This window comes from Mesocricetus auratus, unplaced genomic scaffold (genome assembly GCF_017639785.1).
Source record: "Mesocricetus auratus isolate SY011 unplaced genomic scaffold, BCM_Maur_2.0 Super-Scaffold_100006, whole genome shotgun sequence".
Lineage (NCBI taxonomy): Eukaryota > Metazoa > Chordata > Mammalia > Rodentia > Cricetidae > Mesocricetus > Mesocricetus auratus.
Window position 1 is genome coordinate 87,444,304 of NW_024429190.1, and position 24,577 is coordinate 87,468,880.

At 45.4% G+C, this 24,577-nt stretch overlaps 1 protein-coding gene across 8 annotated transcripts in view; it reads left to right on the top strand.

The window, feature by feature from the left end:
• Positions 1-24,577, top strand: part of Thrb (thyroid hormone receptor beta) — a 355,538-nt gene that overhangs the window by 219,079 nt on the left and 111,882 nt on the right. The gene's annotated exons all lie outside the window — the stretch shown is intronic.

Below are 24,577 nucleotides of genomic sequence, written 5' to 3' on the forward strand. Positions count from 1 at the left end.
GCTGCCCTCAGACCCGTGATGGCGTAAAAGCTGTCTGTGGTGGTACGAGCCCCCACGGAAGAAGGGCAGGAGCTGGTTAACAAAGCACAAGGCAGGTGTGAGTATCCTCAAGGTACTGTGGGCTCCGCTACAGCCAAGGGCTGGAGTTAGGGCGGCTTGGCTACTTGGACCCTTAGCTGGGAGAGAGCCCAGGCTGAAGGCAGCTTACTTGTGTGTTCCTTGCCCTTCCTTTCATTCCCCCAAGTTTATTTTGGTTTGGAAATCTGGCCTACCCAGGGGAGTGCAGACCTTTCTTCCTTTTCCTGTGTCTGTGCCTCAGCCCGACTACCCACCCCCGGCTCTCAGGCATCACTTGCATGGCTGGCTTCCCTTTTAGAATTTTCCCTGGTGCCCCAAGTGTTTACCGGGCAGCCTTGGCCCCAGCCGCTTCCTTGCTCTTCCTTTCCCTCCGCTCTGTTCAAAGGCACCCATCTCCGGTCCTCTGTGGGTCAATGAATGCAAAGAAAGCATTCTGATTTACTGGACCCATAGGAGTCCTAACGTCCTGCCCAAGACTTAGGCCAGACCTGCTGGGATAGGGGGAAAGTCACTGAACCCAAGTGGCTGTGTCTAATGGGTCATCAGCCTCGTCCTGCAGGTCCACTAGGTGTCTCTATTAAATGCTCTCTTCCACTTGCAGTAATGAAGCTATAGACCTCATGATGCTCTGAACTCTTCTAACATGTAATTCTCCCTACAGCCATCAAGTAGCCTAGGTTACCCCTTTAAAAATGAAAGGTCTCAAGAACCCACTCATTCTGAATCCATCTCCTCTCCTCCATCTGCAGTGGGAGAATCATCCCTTCCCCTACACTGCAGAGCATCTCCTCCGGATGGGATCCCTTCCCAGGATTTTCTTAGTAGCAATTTCCCCTTCCTCTTCTTTAAGAGAAAAATCACATAGATGAGAGAGAGAGACAGAGAGAGAGAAAGGGGGCATGTATAGGGGACATGTATATATGTCCGAATCTTCCACTGTTTTATTTTAGTTTTGATTCACTACTTAACTTTTATTACTGAATTTTAATTTACAAAGTATAGGGTTTCATTTTGACATTTCCACATATACATATAATGTACTTTGGCAGAATTAACAATCCCCCTTACCCTATTTTATGCTTTTCCTTCCTCTCCCTTTTCTCTGGCCCTTATTTACTTTCATAGGTTTTTTCGGTATATGAAGGGAAATACGCAACACTCTTCTTCGTGACATTGGTGTGTTTCCTGTAACATGATGATGTCTAATTCCTCCCGTTTTCCTGCAACAACATAATTTCATTCTTCATAGATGAGTAAAACTCCATTGTAGTAAATTTGAAAGCAGCACCCTGCAGTTGACTCCCAGTTGTCCCCACCCCCTGCCATCTAGACAAGCCCCTCCTCGGCCAAGTCCTCTGTGAGCACTATGTCTGTCTCCTCAATTCTCACTGACTCTAACACAGTCCATCTAGCAAGTAACTGCCACCATTCTCACTTCTTACCAAAATCTACACCCAGGCCACTCCTTCCTGTTACAAGCCCTGCCCATAGATTCTGTGCTTCCTGTTACAAACCCTGCCCATGGATTCTATGCTTCAAAGTTCTCGGGACAGCAAGACTTTGCACCTCCTAGACTCTTGTGAGTGCATATGTGCCGGCCTTGCTCAACCTCCCTTACTAGCTCACTCTTTTCTCATATAGAATATCCCGATTATACTTTCCCCTCCCTCTTCTCCCCCAGCTCCTCCCCACCTCCCCTCCCATCCAAATCCACTCCCTTTCTGGCTCTCATTAGAAAAAAAAAAACAGGCTTCTAAGAGACAGCCAAATATAACAGAATAAAATATAACAACAACAACAACAAAAAAAAACAAAAACCATCATATAGATGTTGGACAGGCAAATCAAAAGAAGGAAAAGAGCCCAAGAACAGGCACAAGAGTCAGAGATGCACTCATTCACACACACAGGAGCCTCATAAAAATACTAAACTGAAAGCTGTAATACACATGCAGAGGACCTGGTACAGACCCTGCACTTACTGCTTTGGTCTCTGACAGTTCGTATGATCATAACTCAGTTGATTTAAAGGGCTTTGTTCTCCTGGTATCCTCCCCTCTGGTGTCTCCTCTTCCACGTGGTTCCTAAGTTCTGAGGGAAGGGATTTAATAGATGTATTTGATTTTGAGCTATGTATTCCAATCTCTCTCTCTCTCTCTCTCTCTCTCTCTCTCTCTCTCTCTCTCTCTCTCTCTCTTTCTCTGTCTTTCTGGCTGTGGGTCTCTAGATTTGTTTCCATCTGCTGAATAAGGAATTGGTTTCTCAGTATAGCAGAATTTTATTAGAAGTCATTTTATTATTACTTTTTTCTAGACCAGTGGTGTTTGGTTTTACCCTAGGACTCTAGGCTATCCAGTCCCTGGTTCTTGGTCACCCACACAGTGTCAGGTATGGGTTCCAGCTCATGGAGTGGGCCGTATGTCAAATCAGACATTGGTTGGTTACTCCCACAAGATTTATGCCACCATTGCCCTAGCGTATTTGCAGTCAGGACACCATTACAGATCAAAGGTTTTGTGGCTGGGTTGCTGTTTGCATTTCTGTTTTGGTAACCTGCAGAGAACCTTCCCATACCAAAGACACTAGAACAAAGGAATGAAGGTTCTGTGTAGGCATCAGCTTGCCCTCTCAGTGCTCAGTGAGTTTTGTTGGTGCTGTCTTCAGCAATGGGGCCTTGCTGTCAGTTTGTGGAGAGCAATCTATTGTCTCAACAACAGCCTGGGTTGTTTGAGGATTTCCAAGGTATCCCTTTAGCCAACAACTTAGTTAGATGTAGCCCAGTCTTGGTACTGGAAACTTCAAACGATAACAAGAGATGAACAGTAGGGGTTCTCTCTCCCTCATTATTTGGAGACTTCATTAGGATTGCCTTCATATATTTTCAGAAGTTTCCATTGCCCTAGGTTTCCATACCACTCCTCAAATGCCCCTCAATTCTAGCTCTCTTTCCCTGCATTCCCCCCATCAAGTCCCTCTCTTCTCCCCCTCCCCACCTGATCCTCTCACTCCTGCTTACCCCCAGTCCACCTATAAAATCTATACTAGTTCCTCCTCCCAGTGAGATCCTGTGTCCCCCCAGTCCCTACCTCTATACCAACCTCTCTACAGCTACAGTTTGTAGCTTTATTCTCATTTATTTAATGGCATATATCCACATATAATCAAATACAAACCATATTTATCTTTCCGGGTCTGGTTTACCTCACTCCAGATGGTTTTTCTAGTTCTATCCATTTACCTGCAAATTTCATGATGCCATTTTTTTCGACAGCTGAGTGATACTCCACTATGTAAATGCACCACACTATCTTTGTCCATTCTTCTTTGAGTGACGTTTAATTTGTTCCCAGTGTCTAGCTATGATGAATAGAGCAGAAATGAACATGGTTGAGAAAGTGTCCTTGTAGTAGGATGAAGCATCCTTTGGGTATATGCCCAAGAGTGGTATAACTAGCTCACCCTTTCCAACTCTTCCATCTGAGAGTGCCCCAGTGTGTGGCAATATCCCTGCTTTCTCTACGTGAAATCCTTTATTGAGTCCTCCTTACCACTGCCAATGTGGGCACCTCCCATGCACAGATTCATCTGATAGGAATGCAGGACACCCTCATCCTGTCAACACAATAGCAGAATGATGGTGGTGGTGGTGGTGGTGTGTGTGTGTGTGTGTGTGTGTGTGTGTGTGCGCGTGCAGTGTGTGTGCGCAGTATGTGCATGTGACTGCAAGTGTCCTTGGAGGTAAGAAAAGGGTGCTAGATGCCCTGGATCTGGAGTTGTGGGCATTGGTGAGCCATCTGGTGGTGCTGGGAACCAACACCCATCCTCTGCAAGGGTAGTATGCACTCTTAATCAGTAAGGCATCTGTCCGGCCCCCAGAGGGCGTCCTTTGCCAAAACCAGTCATCTTATCTGTAAATATAAAGTCCTTCCTGTGTCCCAAAGGCCCTGCCTGGCCTTGGCCCTCTTTGGCTCCACAGCCTCAGCTCCTCTGATGCCCCCAACCCCTCTCCTCCACCTACACCAGCTTTCCATGACTTCACCACTTTGTGGGCTGGGCTCCCCATCTCGGAGAGCCCAGGCTTGAGGTTTGCCTTCTTTCTCTTTCTTCCCAGGCAGTTGACAACTGCCCTTCAATCTCACCCTAACTCAGCTGTTCTGGGACTCACACCCCACTCACCACTTGTAGTCAAATCCCACACCTCGGCCTTTGCTTTACAGCACTCACCACTGTAATTTCACATTGGCTTGCATAGTTATCTTGATTAGTGCTGGTCCCTCAGTAAGTATATCATTTTTGTGTTACACTGCATGTCTAGCTCCTAACACACAGTAGGTGATCCTACAAAAATATTTTAGCCACTGTGTAGCTTTTCCTGGGGAGCCTGTGTATATCCATGCCAAGTAGGGGGCAGAGAAAGACCAAAGAAATTATTTCATCAACTCCGGCGTGGTAAACCAGTGATTTTACTGGAGTCACTTATAGGGCCATGGGTCGGGAGTCCCTATGAACATAAGTGAGGAGACTCTTAGGGATCAGACTGAGGGTTACCTACTAGAGAGTGGGAGGGGCTACCTATGGCATCAAGGGTGCATTGAGGGCCACTCTGAAAGCATGACAACTCACAGGAGCTGCATTATTACCTTATCACCACTGTCCTATAGCCCCCAGCCCACTCCCCGCCCCCACCCTCCCCACCCCCGCCCCATCATGAGCACTTCACTGCCTGCACACAGTTGCATGGAAGGCTTCTGCCTCTCATAATCTTCTTGTTTGTGAATCTTGTGCGCCCTTCCTTCTCCTTCTGGAAGAAATGTTTCAACCCAGGGAAAAATCCTATACAAAAAAATATATATATACATATATATATATACATATATATATATATATATATCGAGTGGGGGAGAACGGGAGGGGTAGAAGGAGGGGCAATTAGGATATATTTGATCGAATACAATGCACTTCAGCTCAGGTACAAGATTTATTGATTAAATGAATATAATGCAGATTTCCTGTTAAATAAGAACAAGAGAGACTTAAAGAGTTAACCCTGTGAACCAGCTAAAGTTCTTTACCCTGGGAAAGTAAAGACAAAAGCATGTCTCCTTTATACCCTACCCAGGGACTCTATTTCTAATAATAATAACAACCACAGTGTGTGTTTCCTAAGGACCGCATGTGCTTCTAACATACAAACTTCTATCTGTGGTTCATGTATGTTGTTAGGGAGGAAAACCCAAGTTGTCACTTGCTTATGAAAGACTCTGCTTTCCTCTTCCAGATGACTAGAGTCATTAGCCAGCCAAAGTAAGTCATCTATTGATCAAAGGAAATTAATGTGGTGCACGAGCTAGTTCCATTTGGAACAAAGTCTTTGTTTGGACAAACAGGCATGCCAATTGTCCCTAGGAAGAAATGACTTTGTGCTTCAGTCAGGCCCTAAGAACTGAGCCCTCTCCAAGGGGAAAAAGAAGGAAGTAATGGAGGCAGGGACAGAGGGAGGGAGGGAGAGATGGAAGAAGGGATGGAGAGAGAGAAGGATGGAGGGACAGGGAAGGAGGGAGGAAGACAGACATAATCTTTTTTGTTTTTGTTTTGGGGTGTTTTTTGAGACAGGGTTTCTCTGTGAGGCTTTGGAACCTATCCTGGAACTCACTCTGTAGACCAGGCCTCCTTCTGCATCCCAAGTGCTAGGATTAAAGACATGCGCCACCACTTCCCAGCCTCAGACATAATCGTGATAGTAAGCAACCAAATCTACAGTGTTGAGCCCTTTTCCAAAGGTCTAGAAGGCTGGGGTGCACAATGCCTCTTAGGCACTCATGTGCAATCCTCTTCAACGCTGGAAGGATTCCTAGCTACTTCCATTGGTACTTCCCTAATTCTAAATATGTGCAGGTCTTCTTTGGGGACAGTCTTCAGGGGTATTGCCAACCACATCTTCATCCTTTTGGAGGTAAATTTGGTTTTTTAGAAAAGCCCAAGTGTCATGAAGAATCAAATCTAGTAGATCCACTTCAAGACTTAAGTCCAAAATGACCTGATCTCCAATGTGGTGAGGAATAGAAGTGGCTGTGGAAATGAACCACCTGGTTCTTCCTGAGGAGTTCCAGAAACGCGTGAAGAAATGGAAAATATGCACAGCTTCCGAGGATGGCGGGCCTTGCACATTCTTCTGTGTTTGTTTAAAAAACCCGGGCTCTTTTCCTTAGAGATTTGAGCTGCCCATCCATTCTGCCAGCTGAGACTGGCAGGGTGTGTTTGATTTGGCCAATGTAGTGGTTTTATTTTAAAATCGAATTAGGATTTAAAAGCCAGGAGATTCCAAGTACAAATTTGGATTTCTGGTCTCCTCTGGAAAATCTGAAGATCCAGTAAAACTGCTTCCCAAGCCCATGTGGTTCCTGGAACAGTGTCTGCTGCTCTCTGAAGGAGACAGTGAGGCCAGCCTCAGTCCTTCCTGCCACTACTGTCAGCTCTGAAGTCACATTCCAGGGCACACTCCCTCCCCTGGTGGCTGGCTTTTTGAAACATGGGTTCTTTGGCTGCCTGTGCTGTCTGCCCCACAATGAAACCTCCTGGGTGTGTCTACTGCAGAGATGGAAACGCAGCTTCTAACATGGGTATCTAATTCAGGTGGATGTCTAGCCTTTAGTGTGGGTGCCTGCTTCATGGGTGGATGTCTAGCTTCTAGCTCCCAATGGCATTTACAGCCTTCAGAGTTATACTCAGCAGGAAAGACTTCTAAGTATTCGTGTTTCCATACAAGTCATGCAATGTGTGCTTATACACACACACACACACACACACACACACACACACACATTATTTGATGCTGTGGTCATGCTGCTACATTATTTCCACAGTAGTTTGAGAAAATGTCCGTTCTTTATCAAGTTTTCCACCTTTTCTTTGTCCTGTATTCATTTATTCACTTCAAAAGTTACTAAAATAGATTAAAGGTCTGTAGTAAAAATGTCTCCTTCCAGCCATTTAGTCGCCCATGTCCCCTCCCTGTTAGCAAACATGGTTTCTGTCCATCTGCAAACATTCCTTGCAGAAGTGTCTGTGCCCTTCCGTCTCTGTGTGCCTGGGTGTCACATACCACGTGCACTGCTATGGCCTTAGTCTCAGTTGACAAGATTTCCTAGAGGTTATTACACTTCTCAAAGTGTTTCCTCATTTGTAATATTCACATGGTGTTCTGTTGGGTATTTTGTTTTACGTAGTTACTGTTGGCAGGTCTTTAAGTTTTACAAATTACCTTTTACTGGCACTCTCTCCAATGTGGAAGGTCACAAGAATTGAGATTGTGGGTGGCTTCTGCGTTCTGTGTCACAGTTAAAAGAGCTTCTCTATTCCCAGGCAGGAAAACGAGCCTTTTTTGTTTCTTTGATTGCTTCAATTTGTTGTACTTCAATTGTCCCCATATTCACATTTAACCAGATATGGGATATGAGCTGTGGATCTAACCTCCTAGATAGTTTACTATTTATCTCATCTCCATGAACTGAGGAGCTTTTATCAGACTATGAATCTCTGTATGTGTTAAATTCTCATATAGGGTACCCACTTCTTATATTGATACCTGTGATTGAATCTCTGTATGTGTTAAATTCTCATATAGGGTACCCACTTCTTATATTGATGCCTGTGACTGAATATCTGTCATAGTCCATCAATCTGCCATCTTCCCGCAGCACCAACAAGTGCTGTTTTAATGGTGAAGACATTGTGCTGTGTTTTAATAGCTGATAAGCCAACTTCCTCCTCATTGCTCTTCCTTTCCAGTAGTGTTCATAGATTTAGTATTGTGTCAAGATAACCTTCATATAGGCTCATTTGCAATGGATTGCCAAGCCATCATGGCCAAGTGGCAGGCAATATCAAATGTCATTTTAATCACCCCTCAAGGAAATCAGTATATTTCACTCAGTGGATTTATGACTATGAACAGCTAGTCTACAATTCCCTGGCCTACAGAAAATGTTCTGCTGTCTCTGGAAAACAGTTCTTTTCATTTTTCCACGAGTGCTTTGCTGACGTTTCATTTAAGCTCTTTTACATCAGTAGTGATAAACAATTTGTGGTGTCTTTTCTTAGTATCAGAATTACAATTGAGGAAATGTGTTGTGTTTTCAAACCATTCGAAGGACTCTTTTGACCTATGAAGTAATCACACATCCACATTCAGTCTTGCCATTTTCAGGAAGCAAGGAGAGTTCCCTGAACATTTTTAAAATTGTTAGTCTGTTTCCTTTTCTATTTCATAGAAGAACTTCTCTTAAAAAAATAAAAACATTCTTTTACTGCTTCTAATTCTCAATACCAATAACTACTACCCTTCTCTTAGTCTTAATTCTGCAAGTTTGTTACCTATTTCTCTTTTCCTTTACTTAGTTCATCTATTGTTTTGGCTTTGCTTTTTTCCAAAAATCAACTTTGGGGTATTCTTTATCAGTGTTAGTATAATGTTCCCTAATTCTATGGGCTTTCTGGCTTTTTCTCTTTCCGTTGTCTGTTACTATATAATTACTCTTCCACAGCACCTTCGGTCGTTTATTTTGAAGTCATGAAGATTACATAAATCTTTGGCGGTGCTTTCACCCATTGCAGACAATGCCACAGGCATCGGTCCTTGTTTTGTAGCTCACAGTTGCTTTCTCACATGTTTATTAAGACCTTTATTTACTCTTTGACAGAGTAATTTAGGAGAGAGTTTTCCTGCATTCAAAGAAATTTCCTTTTTTCTTTTGGTATGGGTTAGCTTGTCTTTCTTCCTGTAAAATTCCTGAGTTGTTTGTTCTGTGGGAGGATTTCTTGAGTTCAAGAATTTCTTCTTCAAATTTTACAAAATTTCATGGTATCGTTTTTTAGCAGCTGAGTAATACTCCATTGTGTTGATGTACCACATTTTCTTTATCCATTCTTTATCCTTGAGGGACATCTAGGTTGTTTCCAGTTTCTGTCTATTATGAATAAAGTCTCTATAAACATACTTGAGTGAGTGTCCTTGTGGTAAGATGGAGCATCCTTATGTCACCTAACAATGGTCGTGTTTTATAATTATTCTTTCTTTTCTGCATTCTACAATCCCCCCTTTCAAGTGTGAAGTTTTGCTTACAATTCTAGGCAAATACTATTCTGATCATCCTGATATTACTTTGTACCCACTTAGTCTTTTAAGGACACTAATGAGCTTCCATTTATTTTTCCTTGGATTCCTGTTATATTCAATGCTGCTACTTGGTGTGCAGTTATTCATGATGCTTCTTTCTGCTTTGCACCTAATAAATAACTTTAAACTTAATTAGACATTGGCTCCACAGCATCTAGTACTACTTTCAGTAGATTTGAGGAGACCACAAAGTTGAAGACTTCTTAGGAGGCACAGGTTGCTGCTGACAAGTGGGCATATGACTGAGCCAAGAACAACTGTATATAATGCCTGGATGTTTCATCCATGTGGTATGTGCTTGGCCTTGTTACCCCTTCTTTCTGGAGATTGGTTCTTTGAGTAATACATTTTGTAAGAAGGGGTCAGTCCTGTCTTATTCCTAGGCTCATGATGTAGCACTATGGTCTGTACCCACCATCTGTGTAGGACAGTGTATTGTTAAATTTTCTATTGCTTTTACAAAATACGGTGACCAGAAGCAATTTAAGTAATAAAGGGTTCATTGTGGCCTGCAGAGATAGAATCCATCATGGTAGGGAAGGCATGGCAACTGCTAGGCATGGTGGCAGAAGCAGGAAGCTGCCTAATGACATTTCAATCTATACTCAAGAAACAGAATGAACCAGAGGTAGGGCCAAGCTATACATTCTCAGAGCCTGACTTCAGGGATCTGCTTTCTCCAGCAAAGCTCTCTACCTCCTATGGGTTCTTATAACCTGCCCACAAAAGCACCAGTCGGGCAAGTAAGTGTCCAAATTCTTGAGCCCATTGGGCACATGTCTTATTTAAACCACAGGGAGGCAAAGAGGGAGGGAGGCAGGGAGAGAGACAGAGAGGGAGGGACAGACAAACAAGAGAAATAAAATAGTCAGTGTGTTTTGCAGATCGGGATAATTAGCATGGGCACTTGGGCTACATCTCTGCCCAAACATGCCATTATTTATGGGGCCAACTAGTCTCCACATTCCTTCAGATTTTGTCATTGCCTCGCACCAAGAGCCTGCTCACAGTGTACAAGGAGCTCCTGCTGTATGCACAGACTTTCTTATTTGCTTTATAATCTAAATCAAGAGGCATAGTAACATGCCAGAGACAGAGGTCTGTGGCCTTGTCCTGGGTTTTGTTTCTGGGTCAGAGAGCTCCTGTCCCAGAGTGTAAAAGATGGGTTCCTGTGGCAAAGCAAGGCGACAGCCTTCTTAGTTTTGAAGTCATGTTGTTATGAGAAAACTCTTAAAGACCAAATGCTCATTAAAAATCATAATTGTTTTAAAATATCTAGAAATACACACCAGAAAGGGCAGGAAAATAGACTCAAATGTCGTAGTTAACTAGCACAGATTTTGTGTTTTCATTCCTCCTTTGTACTTTCTATGTGTGCAAACATTTGCAAAGTAACCATTTTATTTCATAAAAATAATTTTTAAAAGTTGGGTCCTAGAGCTGGGGAAATAGCTTAGTGGGTAAAGCTACACCAAAAAGAGAACCTGAGTTTGGGTCCCCAGAAGCTATATATGGCTTGACTTGACACAGTAGCATTTGTCTATAATCCCCATGTTTCTATGGAAAGACGGGAGGTAAAGACAGAGCCCAGGGCATCTAAAGGATCAGCTAGCCTGACTTATGCAGCAAAGACCAAGAGGTCCTGTCTCAAGGTGGGAGCTGTAAGGGCCCAACACCTAGGTTACCTCTGACCTCCAATCAGGCTAGGGTATGATGTGAGTCTAAACCCATAATATGTATATACACAGACTTGTTTTTTTAAGTTAGACACTAAAGTTTTCACTCTCCTCCCTTTTGAGTTGAGGGCTGATGTTTCCCATATGTGCTTATCCCTTGGTTAGAAATTATTCAGATTTCCTGACCTTAGCTGAGGCAGTCCTTCCTTAACTCAGTCAGTGGTGCTGCTTCTGGTAGGTACTCGAGGAGGCACTCATAAGTGTTACAAGCAAGCTGCCAGTACACAACTGTAGGCTTCAGAGAGGCACACATAGTCACACTCATTCATGCAGACAACGATTTGGTACAGAGAATTGGTTGTTATGTAGGTGTCGGAGCACTGGGCACAATGTAAAAGGGAACACTAGGAAACTTGGTGACAGGAAGCTGCTTGCTGCCCTCCCAGTTGGGAAATGGAGAGAGAAGATAGGGTTGCTGAAATCCAGGAGCTGCTTCCTGTCACCAAGCACTGGAAAGGACCGGGAAAGAACCCCTTCTGTCATCTCACTCACCTCTAGTGGAAAGCCCTTTGGCAAGGAACACTGAGGCATGGCTTGCCAAGGGCCAGCCCCAGAACTTCAGAGTATAGCGGGGTAGAATTGTGGCTGATCGGTGACATGTGAGAACGTGGTAGTCAGCTTTGGGATGGGAATCAGTGATTTTGTGGCCGCTGCCACCTTCATCCCTTGCACCATGCCAAACGTCTCCTATGAACAACTACTGAGGCCCTAAATTGCCAAGTGTGTCTTAGCTTTTAAGAAGAGAACTTTTCCTTTACTATGGGTCTGTTCATCTTAGCCACCTCCAGTGCCATCGATGTGAGGTTGATCTAATAGCATCCAAGGGGTTGGGACTGAGGGAGGGACAGTTTGTTTTTGCAAACTCCTACCTAGCTAGTTCACGGGTAAAGTTTATTCTCAAGAACTTGACCCCAAAATAATAGGAACAATATTCTCAATCAAATGGAACAGCAGTTATTAATAGAACATCTAATTTTATGAATAATCATGTAACCTTTGCTGAACTCAGAAATGTCTCATCTCTAGCAAGAAATGTTTTCTTGTCTCCTAAATAAGATGAGTCTCGCCAGCACAAGGTTGGTTGGCTGTGTGGATTTCCAGATTCATCAAGGGTGAACTTTTGATATGCTTTGTGTCAGCCTGACCAAATCTTGTGTTCTACTAATTAAATTTTAAGTAGCTTGCTATTCTATTCTTGCTAGAGAATTCATGTTTTTAAAATCCAGTGGTTTGTATTGTTGTTATATTTTCATCTTCGTAACTATGGACATTAAAAGTTATTCATCAAGACCACTCACTCAGAGCTGGTGAGATGGGCCAGTGCTGCCAAGCCTGATGACCTGAGTTCAATTCCTGGGACCCACATGGTGGAAAAGAGGACAGATTCCTGCAAGTTGTCCTTTGATCCTCACATGGGTGCTGTGGAATTTCCATACATACACATGCACACACAAATAAATGTAAAAAAAACAAAAGCAATTACACTTAGAAAATATTTAAACTCAGATTCTTCAGAACAAATTTTGAACAATAAGTCAGGAGCCATAATTCTAAGACCTGATTTTCCCACATACCCACATTTATCCTTTGAAATTCAACTTTTGAGTCTAAACTTACTCATCTGTAAGATGAGGTCACAGGCATCACATTAAATTCCCAGGGCAAAGTGGCAATGTAAACATTGCTATCCCTGCAACAGTGGTCACTGGCACAATGTAGAGCTGAATTAGATCCTCAGCATATAAATTCCAGTCCTGACTTGGTTCCTTAAAAACTTGGGGTGATATCTTAATGGGTTAGTATGAGGACCCGAATTCAGATTCCCAGATCAAAAGAGGAACAGAGGAACAGAGACAGGGAGATCTCTGGGGCTTTATGGACATCCAGCTTTGCTTCGAGATCAGTTAAGGGACCCCATCTCAACAGCATGAGGCAGAAAATGCTAGGGCAGCCAGAGCAATGCCCTCCTCAAATATATGAATGCACATGGACAAACACAGAGGGGGGGAGGGAGGGAGGGAGGACATAAAAAACAACAACAAAAACAAAAGCCTTCTCAATCTTAGGGAAGAGTCACCATTCCCAACTGTAAAATGTGTTGGTGCTACCTACTCCCTAGGTCACTGAGAATAATGAAAATAACAGGCACATGGGACACTTAGCAGAGTCCTTGGCACACTGGGTTTACTTCATCGGTAGTAGTTCGTTGCTGCCATTACAGCATTGATGATTACAGTTGTTTTCAATTCTTCAGAGAACTGGGTTCATATGCGGGACACATGGCGATTCCCATTCACTACCCAATGTCTCTGAACACACAAATATGAACTCTTTAGGTTGCTGTAGGCTTTAGCACAAATCCAAGAGCCACAGTCATTCTAGTTGGCCTTGACTTTGGAGTTCAGGTAGGAGCTCCAGCTCCACACCCGAACATCTCATGTGGGCTTTGATGTTTTAGAACCTGCCTGATTCAACTTCCTTTGGGAACCTTTGTTTTCAAATCACAAATCAGTCTACATTTCTATGGCAGGAAATGCCAACAACACTAGTTGATGTCCAGGCTCCACTGTCCTTTATACAATAAAATAGGTGAGCAAGTCCTACTTACAAGAAACTCGACTCCAAAGATGTAAGGAATAGAGCAGTCCAAGTTATACCATAGCAAATGTCTTCTTGTGGCCAAAACTATATTCTTTATGGAAAAGCAGCAGTTGTACAAGAAATGCTGATTTAGGAATTCTCCCATGGTAGCCATGGTTGAAGTCCCAGCAGACTTTCAACAGTACCTGTCAATCACTGTGCTACTACCTGACCTTGTTTGGATGAGTGCCCACTTTCTCCAGGTGACAGAGTATCCAGAGGATAGAATTTGTCTCTAGTGCCCAGGCCTCAGCTCTCAAGCACCCATTGTCAACACAGGTAACAGGATCACGTTACCACTTACTGGGTGTGCCCTAGGTGCTTTCTGTGTTCATACGATCTCTGTAAGGTGCATTCTGTCTCCTTTAGGGAAAACAGACCCATGATATGAAAATAAACTATATTTGCAGATGTTCTCCCCAAGTGTCTATATGGCATGCTCAAAATTATTTTAGTCCAATGGCCTATGCTTTACAGAGCCTGCATTCTGAAATACCTTCAGTGCATAGCTGGAGCTTGGCCAAGAAAAACTTCATGTGACCACTGTGCAGGGGGTCCTGGACCTCAACAAGTGTCTTGTTTTGTTGGGGTGGGTGTGTTCCCTTTTTGGATGTAATGAAGGTTGGTTTGTTTTCAGTACTCATTCCCTTCCACACGCGCACACACACCTATGGCCCTCTGCATTTCTAATAATATAGTGCTTCCCAACTGCTTAGATGTGTCCTGTCAACTCCAACAGGCATTGCTTGTTGGAAGGGAAGGGCCACCATGGGCACCCTTGTCCAACACAGCACCTCTCCAAGGGACATACTCACGGCAGGTGAAAAGTAGGTGGGCCCAGTTCAGGAGCACTTGATAGTCTCATTCTTGCTTCCCCAGCAGGGGATGAAAGGCAAGGCTCTCCCATCAGTGACCAGAGATCAACCCCAGCATCCATCTCTTCATGGTGTTGTAGTCCTATGTCTGCCCCAGAGTTCCCTGACTGTTCAGTGTGGTTCCCATAAATCTCCAATAAAAAAAAAAAGGTAGGATGGTTCAACCAGACCTTCAGTCTCAGCAAGTGTGTGTCAACATTCTGAGCAGAGCAGAACAAAAGCTGTCCTTTCGGTGGCTTAGCAGGTTTGCTGCAGTCTCCAGAGGGTGAACATGGCTCTATTGAGCTGCTTCATCCTGACTGCAGCTTGCTGATGTCCCTTGGAGGAAGGCTCACAGGGCTAAGAGCCAGGCGACATCTTGGTTCTCAGCTGCAGACAGATGGGCCTCTTTAGCACAAGGGACAGTGAGCCATCAGCACATGGTAAATGATATCCTTGGAGTTGGAGGTGTCCCTGGCATTATGTACTCCAAAGTGTCAAATCTGGGCCCTTGAGATGGCTCAGAGGGTAAAGGTGCTTGCAGCCACAGCCACAGCCTGAATTCCGTCCCCACATGATGGAAAGAGAACTGACTCCTGCAAGCGGTCCTCTGACTTCCAAACATAAGCTGTGGTGTGTGGTGTGGGGGGTGCATGTACACACACACACACACACACACACACACACACTCACATACATACACAATAAATAAATTAATTAATATAAGTTTTTTTTTGGTTTTACAAGACAGGGTTTCTCTGTATTTTTTTGGAGGCTGTCAGTCCAGCCTGGCCTCAAACTCACAGAGATCCACCTGCCTCTGCCTCCTGAGTGCTGGGATTAAAGGCGTGTGCCACTGCCCGGCTTAATATAATTTTAAATTCTCAAATCTGTACAAAAACTCACTTCCACACAGAGGCTACCTGAAGTTCTAAAACAAAATAAAATAAAAATGCAGAATTCTAAGAGGTGTGATAAGTTGAGGAAGGCGAATCAATTGTTCTTGAGTTATCAGCAAATGAATTATCTTGAGTTATCAGCAGAGAAGGCTAAGGAATGTTCTCCCTTCTCCATGAGGCACCTGGGTCAGAGATAGCCGAGCCTAATAAGAATCTCGGTCTCTGTGTTTCTAATTCAGCTTTAGATTTCACACTCTGGGATGCTCAAATTAAGAGTGAGTTTCTAACAATTGTATTCCTAACAATTTGTGTAATAGAGTTCTACCTTTGAAAGGATACAGGCTGATGGATCTTAGTAAATGTTCAGGGTTGCATAACCACCACCATAATCTCATTTTAGGCCATTTTTGCCACTCCTAAAGAAACCTGTATTTGCTGGGCGGTGATGGCGCACGCCTTTAATCCCAGCACTCGGGAGGCAGAGGCAGGCAAATCTCTGTGAGTTCGAGACCGGGCTGGTATGACAGCCTCTAAAAGAATACAGAGAAACCCTGTCTCATAAAACCAGAAAAAAAAAAGAAAGAAACCTGTGTTTCCACTGGCAGCCACTCTTTCCCTAGCCCATGCCCCACAATCCCCTACCAGCCAGCCACAGATAACCACGCATCTACTTTCTGTCCCTAGAAGTACAAGTTTATAACTAGATGTTGTCCGCAATGCCTAGCAGCTAAAATCATGTGGTAAGAGTTGTCATCAAAATTTGTGATTTTTGGGAACGTTCATTTCCTCCCTGTGTCTGAGTCCCCCTCCCCCCATCCAGAGCCTGTCTTCCCCCCCCCCCCAATGTGGACACACTCCTTGTAACAATTAGTTATTAGGTGCCTGCGTTAGCTCTTGGGGTCACCAATGGACACAAAGCTGACTTTCTAACAGAGAATGCAGCATGAGTACCGGAAGATGCTGAGTGCTTGGAAAGGATGGACCAGGAGCAGACGGAGGGGTATCGGGAAGTCAGAACACGGGGAGAACCGCTACAATGAGGTCTAGGGCATCTGAGGGAGCATCTATCTTCAAGGAGTTCAGGTATGCAAGACTTAATGCAGGGCAGGACTGAAGCAGGTGTCCGACACGGGAGAAGTCTGAGCAGAGGCAGGGATGACATGTTTGAGGGATAACAAAGATGCTGGTGAGGCTGGAGTAGGGAGGGGACAGATGTGGATGTCACATCGGTTTTGAGCAGTTGTATGAGCTGAGTTGTATTGTAACAGCACTGCCCTGGCTGCCACTTTGAGGGGCAACAAGACCAGATTCAAGGACTGTGGTGTCTCAATGGCAGAGCATTTCCGGAGCATGCGCAAGGTTCAATGCCAAGTGCTGTGAGAGACAGGGATGCTCCTGCGTACGGTGTGGAAGGCCACCCTGGGGCAGTAGTCCTCAGCTTTGGCTGTGCACTGCTGGACAGTCCTAGTTACACAATGCTGATTGGTGGGACTACAGCCGGACATTGGGATTTTCAGTGTGTGTGTGTGTGTGTGTGTGTGTGTGTGTGTGTGTGTGTGTGTGTGTGTGCCTGTCTGTCTGTCTGTGTGTCTGTGTCTGTGTTCAGCCTGCATTGACGACTAGAGCTTTGGAGCATTGAATAGTCCTGTGGCTTTTACTTTGCAAATAGGAAAACAAAACTCCACAGTTGATGCTGGCAAGTATGCCTGGAAGTGGCCAGAGACACGGCTGGGGCAGTGGCTAAGCTGTGGGTGGGTGCTGCAGGGAGTCCTAGCTGAAGCCCACTAGGCAAGGCAGCCTTGAGGTTCATTCTGTCCTTTGGCTGGAGCCAAAGTAAGCCCCTGAGTGCAAGAGTCTTCCTCCGCCTAAGAGAGGGCAGGTTGCTTGCTTGTATCTATGTGTAGCAGCAGAGGAGGACTAAGCCCCCACAAGCCGGTGTTCGAGTCATTCACCCATTCTTAAGAGTAACTGTGACGGTGGGCAGGCATTGTACAAGAAGCTGCTGTTTAAAAAATATAAATAGTAAATATGTGAATAAGGTTTTGACTGGTCTTATCCTGGCTATGTGGCTCTTCTGAGGAGGTCTGAAATGTGCTCAAGGGGGAGGGGGACCCTGGGCTGCATATCTAAGCTGTTGGAATTTCTAACTCAGTGAGAGATGAATAGAACATTATTGTGTGCATCCGCACAAGCAGAGTTAGTGGGGAGAAAGTCTTCTTGGAGCCGTGAGCTGAGTGTGATTCAGCAATCTCCCTCTATTGTTCAGAAAATAATAAGCCGGCTGGAAGTGTGGAATGTAAACACCAGGCAGAAATGCCCTTCCCCCAGCAGGAAACAGACCCTGGCTGAAATTCTGCATCTTTTACTTTTCCTTTTGTTTTCCTGAACTAAAAGTAATGTTTTAAAAAAAAAAAAAAAGAAAGAGAAAGATTTAGGAGAAGATTTAGGGGAAGCTGTCTCGTAAATATGGAAAATAATGCCACATTGGCAATGAGAGGATGACCTATGTACACACACATACACACACACACACACACACACACATACACACACACACATGTTGGCAGCCTCGCAGGAAGCAAAGGCCCTCCAGCTTGAGTGAATACCCAGAGTCCCTTGAACTCTTCCCGCATAGAAATCCGTGTGCCTGACATCTGGGTTCTTTTATGTTTTAGAATCTTCGTCACATCGTGCACACGTTTCAGGAACTCGGGAAGCTACTGAATGATAGCTCATTGGCTCTCAGGACGGCTCAGACCCTGACCAGAGATCCCTCCTAGTCTCTTGTGTCTTAACAGCCACCTAGTAGAATAAAGGCCCACCTAGTAGAATAAAGCATACTGGTCAAGTTATGGGGCCATCAGCTCACAGAGTGAGGGCTGAATAAAGGAAATGTCAACCACTCCTTGTATTTTTCACTGTGGTGGTCCCAATTCCCAAACCCTATGCCTATGCTCTCTGGGGTGCCACAGCAGACCATGGGAACTTGGTAGGGCTTTGCCATTTCTGAAGGAGACACAGCCCCTCTGTTGAACATGAACAACAGTGTGGTTGTGTGTATTGCATTACTATACAGAACATGTAAGTATATATTCTGGCCTGGGGTCATGGTAGAAAAAACTATATTGGGGCACTGCACTGAGACATGAGGGGCTCTTGATGGCCTCACTGTCCCCAGGTAATTTGTGACATGGGCTTTCCAGCAGGACCACAAAATCAAAAATGCACCTTCTCTATTTAACTTAAACACCAAGGAAGAAAAAGGAACAGAACATTTTGTCTCCATGTACCTTCCAGAAGCCTCTTTACCTTCTGACCTACCTCCCATTCCCCCTATACCTGCTCCATACATCCCTGCTCCACACCCAAGCTCCACCCATCCCATTGGTTAGTCCTTAACCAACATTCTCAGGGTTGAAAATAATAACCTAATTCCCATTTAGTGTTCCAGTCTTTCCCATGATTTAACACAGTGGAATAACTCTTGTAATTTGAGCCTAGATTTAACACAGTGGACTAACTCTTATAATTTGAGCCTAATAATTGCTTTGGCACACTACTGAAAATTATCCTGATAACAGGTTGTTGAAAGTCAAAACTCAGGCCATGCAAGCCTGTCGATGAACACGCATGAGACCTGATGGAGAACCATTAAATTTGGTGATAAAGTAAGTGGCCAAATCACCAAAGACCATCAAACATGGGCCCAGGGGAAGAAAGGGCGGGGACTGTCGCTGTCAGACATAGTTTGTGAAGTGGCTGTGCTAGGAGTTGAGCCCAGGGCCTTCTGCATGCTGCAGCTGCTCTTCTACGGAGCTTCATACCTAGCTTTTGACTTCTGGGGGGAGGTGGGAGTCTCCCTAGGCAGTGCAAGCCAGACTTAACCTCAGCATTCACCTGCCTTGGCCACAAGAGTGTTGGGATTACAGGCAAGTATAGCCGTGCTCTGTCTGAAGGGATGTTGCCTACACTGCCTCAGCTTACCGTTTGCATTTAAGAAGCAGGCAACAGCTGTATTTGCAGGACAAATTTGCTTTCCTCTCTGGGGGATTTTTAGAACGAGGCTGTTTCATCTTTAGCAAGGTGTTGCTTTTTTCCCTGGGTTAAAAACCTACAGATGCCACCTGTGAGTTCCAGCATAGCAGATCCTTCATTCAGGCCCGTAGACGCCACATCCCTGGTACAAGAATGAATTTGTATTTATTTGTTTGCTGGAGATTATATAATTAACAAGTACTGCCCTCTATTTCTCCAAAGCTGTCCAGAGGCAGGAGCAGGAGTGGGGCTGTTTGTAATTGTCTACCTCACCATCAAGCACTTTTTAGAAATCAATAACAAAGCTCCCGCATCTGTGCAAGCCCTTTGTTTTGCGTTCTTGTTTGTTGTTTTTCATGCATGTGTCTCGTGAGTCACCTAACCACAATTACACTCAGGCATCTGGCAGTACTGCGTGGTTCGTTCATTCTTCTGGAGTTATTTAATCCTGCTAACATGATAAACGATGAATATGCTCCCAGGTCGCCACCCTCTACCCTCCCCCCTCAACACACACACGCACACGCACACGCACACAGGCATGCACACTGTTTATTAAACTTTTCCTGGCTTGGCAGAAAGACGGTGCGCTGCCGACCACCAGGTGGCAGTAGAGGAAGTTCAAAGTGCCTATACTCCCCAGCAGCATGTGATAGGCCTTGCTCCTACTGAGTCAGTAGCCTGCCCACCTCCCTGCTCCCCGCCCACCTCCCTGCTCCCCGCCCACCTCCCTGCTCCCCGCCCACCTCCCTGCTCCCCGCCCACCTCCCTGCTCCCCGCCCACCTCCCTGCTCCCCGCCCACCTCCCTGCTCCCCGCCCACCTCCCTGCTCCCCGCCCACCTCCCTGCTCCCCGCCCACCTCCCTGCTCCCCGCCCACCTCCCTGCTCCCCGAGGAGCCTGGCTTTATGTGTTTAGAAGTCAGAGAGGAGTGTCCACCTGTAGAGAAAGGCCACTGGGAGGACAATGCACCATGAGCATCATGGGGTGCTAAGTCTGCCCCTTCCAAATTGGCCTCAGAAACTTTAACTAACTGGTCCCTGATGTCTCTATCCCTGTGTTATTTGACTAAGGGCCCCATGTTTCATTCTGTGTGACGATTCATTTCATGTAGCAGGTGGCCTTAGAGCGGCTGCCTTCTTTGCTTGCTTAGATCATTTCAAAGCTTGCTCTGACCCCAAGAGTTCCACTCCTGTCTGTATGTTGAACTATTTCTCACAGCAGAGATAGCATATCTATCAGACTAGCCCTCGACCATGTAAAAGGGGATGCCCCACGCATCACAGGCACTTATCCTAAGAACTGTTAAAATGGACACAGTATCCCGTCATAGAAATGTGTCTCCTGTCTCTGTTAGGAGTGGCAGGATGCATGCTCTTTGCCACATGCCATGGTGGCATCACCTGTGAGGGGGCAGAAAAACAAAAGGAAGATAAAGGAAACAGAGGAGGCAGAGTTTGACACAGACATGAGTCAGAAGGGAGACCTGTGAGGGCTGGGGTTCTTGCTCAGTGGGAGAGCATTCACATAGCATTTGGCACCTGACACACACTCCAGATGAGCTCTAGCATGAGACGCTTGGACGTAGTGGCACATGCTTATGTGCATATCTTAGCACTCAGGAGGCAGAGGCAGAAGGACCACAAGTTTGAGACCAGCCTAAGCTACATAAGGAGACTTTAACAGCCTCACCTTCTTGTGAACAACAGTCAGCCACAGCAGATGAAGCTTCTTTGCAACCACAGACGCTGTTGCATCATCTCCCTTCTTGAAGGAAAAACACGGACTGGTGAAGTCTAAAAGCTTTGCCCTTTGATAGCCCTTTGTTCCCTGTGGGGCTGAGACTCCTGCCATTCCCAGCAGAGGAATGTCACTGTCTTCCAGCTCAGTGGTACCCACTGAGGGTACAGAATGAAGTACAATTGCTCCCTCACTGGGGCTAGGCTTTGAGGCTTCAGAAAGACTTTTGTCTCTTTGCAAATGAGCCTTCAATGGTTCCAAATGAAAATTCTTAGCCACTATCCAGGCATGCTGGTATACTCTTGTAATATGAAGCATTCAGGAGGCTGAGGCAGGAGGATGGCAAGTTGAACACTAACACTGAGCATCAAAGCAAGACCCTGAATAAAAAGAAAATATTGAGCCTATGCTGGCCCAGAATGAACCATGTATCCCAGGCTGGCCTCATTGAAAATCCCCTGTCTAGGTCTCATCACTACTGGGATTCCAGGCATGAACCGCTGGGTCTAGCTGAAAACAAAGTTTAAATACATAAGAAAGCAAATTTCTCCCTGACCCACATGCAGTGGAACCAGTAAAAGCTGACATTTGTCGTAGAGAAGCGACTCTTCTGGATGGTGGTGGATCTCAGTCCTTCATCAACAGAGCTGCCCAGCCTAGCTAGCACCTCAGTACCTGCTACTCCTCCTCCCTGCCCCGGCTCTCAAAGGCCTACACTGTGCCATTCCTTTCAGGCATGCAACTCAGTTAGCATGATTTAACTCTTGTTTCCTCCTGTGGCCTCACAAACTACTGAGCCCCAGACTCCTGCACAACTGTGGAGAAGACCCCTCCCCTAGGGTGTTATAGGATAGGTGGGACTCAGACCCTGGGACAAGTGATACCTGACAAGTTGTGAGACTCATTACTGGAGACACACTTAAAATCCTAGATCCCAGAGCTGGGAAGATAGCCCAGTGGTTAAGTGCTCCCTGCACAAGCCTGATGATGTGAGTTCAGATCTCCAGTACCCAAGTAAGTGCCAGGTGGTCATGAGGTCCTCCCTGTAATTCCAGCCTCAAAAGGCAGAGATGGGCTCCCTAAACAGATTAGTAATGCTAGCAATCTGAGTGAGCTCTGGGTTTGATTGTGAGACTCTGTCTCAAGGAATAACATAGAAGACTAATCAAAGATGATTCCCTATCAACCTCAGGCCTCCATAAACACACACAACCCCCACATGCACACTGAGGACGATAAATAAATCTAGAACTCACTGAAGGGTAATGGTAATGAACAATATCACATGCTACGTACTACTAAAGTTCTAGAGCAATAGTCTACCAGCACATCGTTAACAGTGGAGTGACGGCCATGCCATCGAATGCTACCACCACGGCACAGCATCGCTGATAATGCAGTAACAAAACCTCAGTCGCACTGAAGAAAAGAGAAGTGAGTAATGCCAGCCAGGGAAGTTAGCACTGAGGCTTGTGATGCTGCCCTTTAGAACGCCGATAAGACTGTTTTCCTGCCCCAAGTCACTTCTGCCTCGCATTTATTTCTGCAGTACATATGCCCATTCAGTCGGAATTTTGAAGATAAAGAAACGTAAGTTGGTGGTGTTACAAGAATACAACTGGGAATGTATGGCTCCAGTCCAGAGGTTATGAAGGAAAACGGTCTATTTTGCCACACTGGTGTTATTGTTGTGTATGAAGCTGGGAGTTGTCAGTCAGGTGACAACTCTGAGCGAACCAGCTCATGTGAAAGAGGGTGTGTTTGCCAAAGGTCACCAAGGCAGAGTTGAGTGGCCTGGAGGGGATGGGGATGGGCCTTGGGGAGGACTGAAACCATGTGTGAGGCTTGGTACAACATGTTAGTCCTCCTGCTTGCTCTGGTCTCAAAGAGTTGTAGATTTACCTTCCTCTTGAGAGCAAATTCTCTCTCTCTCTCTCTCTCTCTCTCTCTCTCTCTCTCTCTCTCTCTCTCTCTCTCTCTCTCTCTCTCTCTCTCTCTCCCTCCCTCCCTCCTAGCTCCCTCCCTCCTTCTTTCCCTCTCCCCCATCCTTTGTTCTCGCTTTCCTTTCTGTTTTTCCAAATGTCCAGAGGAGGCATCTTATCCCCTTTGAACCAGCATGGCCAGACGTGGGGCACTCTAGTTGCTCATCTGAGCTGCAATCCCCGTTACCCTCTGAAACCACAATCCCAGTCATGTGGTGGAAAAAACATGGCAGGTTCCAAGGCTGAAGGGGAGCCAATAGCAAAGCTAAAAGCAACAGAGTCCATTTGACTTCAGGCATAACCCGTGGTGCCACAGTCAACATCTCCAAGCCTGGTTCATCTCACTCCAAGAAGTTGAACGTGGGAATGGGAATGGGGCTGGGTCTGAAGGCTGGTTGCTGGTGACCTTTGAAAAAGCTCATCTGTAAGAATTCATTTCCTAGTAGCTATTCCTCATCTTTTCCATCAGATGCAGTTCAGGTGGCATGCATCACGCATGTCTTGGCAGTTTCACTTTGCTATAGCCATTATTCTACATATGTTTATGTGTTCAATACTCTTCTTGATGAAGGAGATAGAAAAATGAGAATAGCAGGCTATGCCATGAGAGATTACAGTTCATGGGAAAGATGGCCATGCAAACCTATGATTTCTGTTAGGTGTAACAAGAATTACGACAAAGGCAAGAAACCATGACCACCACATTCGTGTAGAGTCAAAGACCGAGTGACCATATGTAGAGCTGTATTAAGAACATAATTCATGTGCTTCTTTGCCCATTGGCTTCCTCCTGTCCTACCACAACATCATGACTCCTCAACCAAGGGCCACCATAGCTCAGTGTGCTGTATTTCAACTACAAATCCCCTTACATGCTGTAAGCCTCAGCAGCAGCCTTGTGACATACTTAAGTGAATGCCCACTTCCTCATTTCGCACTGAAGAAATGAGAATTCCAGTACTTAGAAATTGCTTCTCAGGCCCCACAGCTAGTACACAGCAATGCTGACCCTTGAACCTGTGACTTAAGCTTCAGCACCATTATAGAGACACATGTTTCTATCATCCTACACTGGTCACAGAACCCCTTCCAGAAAATATCCCCAGCGACACACCGAGGGACTCTGACCTGTGTGTGCACCCTTCAGCACACATCCCTCAGCTGTACGCTTCTGTCATTGATCCCACTGGGCCTCCTCCCCTCCAGTCTGAGTGGCAGCCTTTCATTTGTTCATGGACTCATAAATGCTCTGGTGAAGAGCAGAAAGCAGCTCTGGGCAGATGAGGGAGTCAGGTCTTAAGAACAAGAAGTCTAAGATATGAATCATCTAGGGTCTTATTCAAGGTACCATCAAGGCTGAGACTGCTACTCTGTAGCATGCATGGTGAGACGCTCTGGCTTGGAGATGCTTAAGCATCTTAGAAAGTCACAGGAAAATA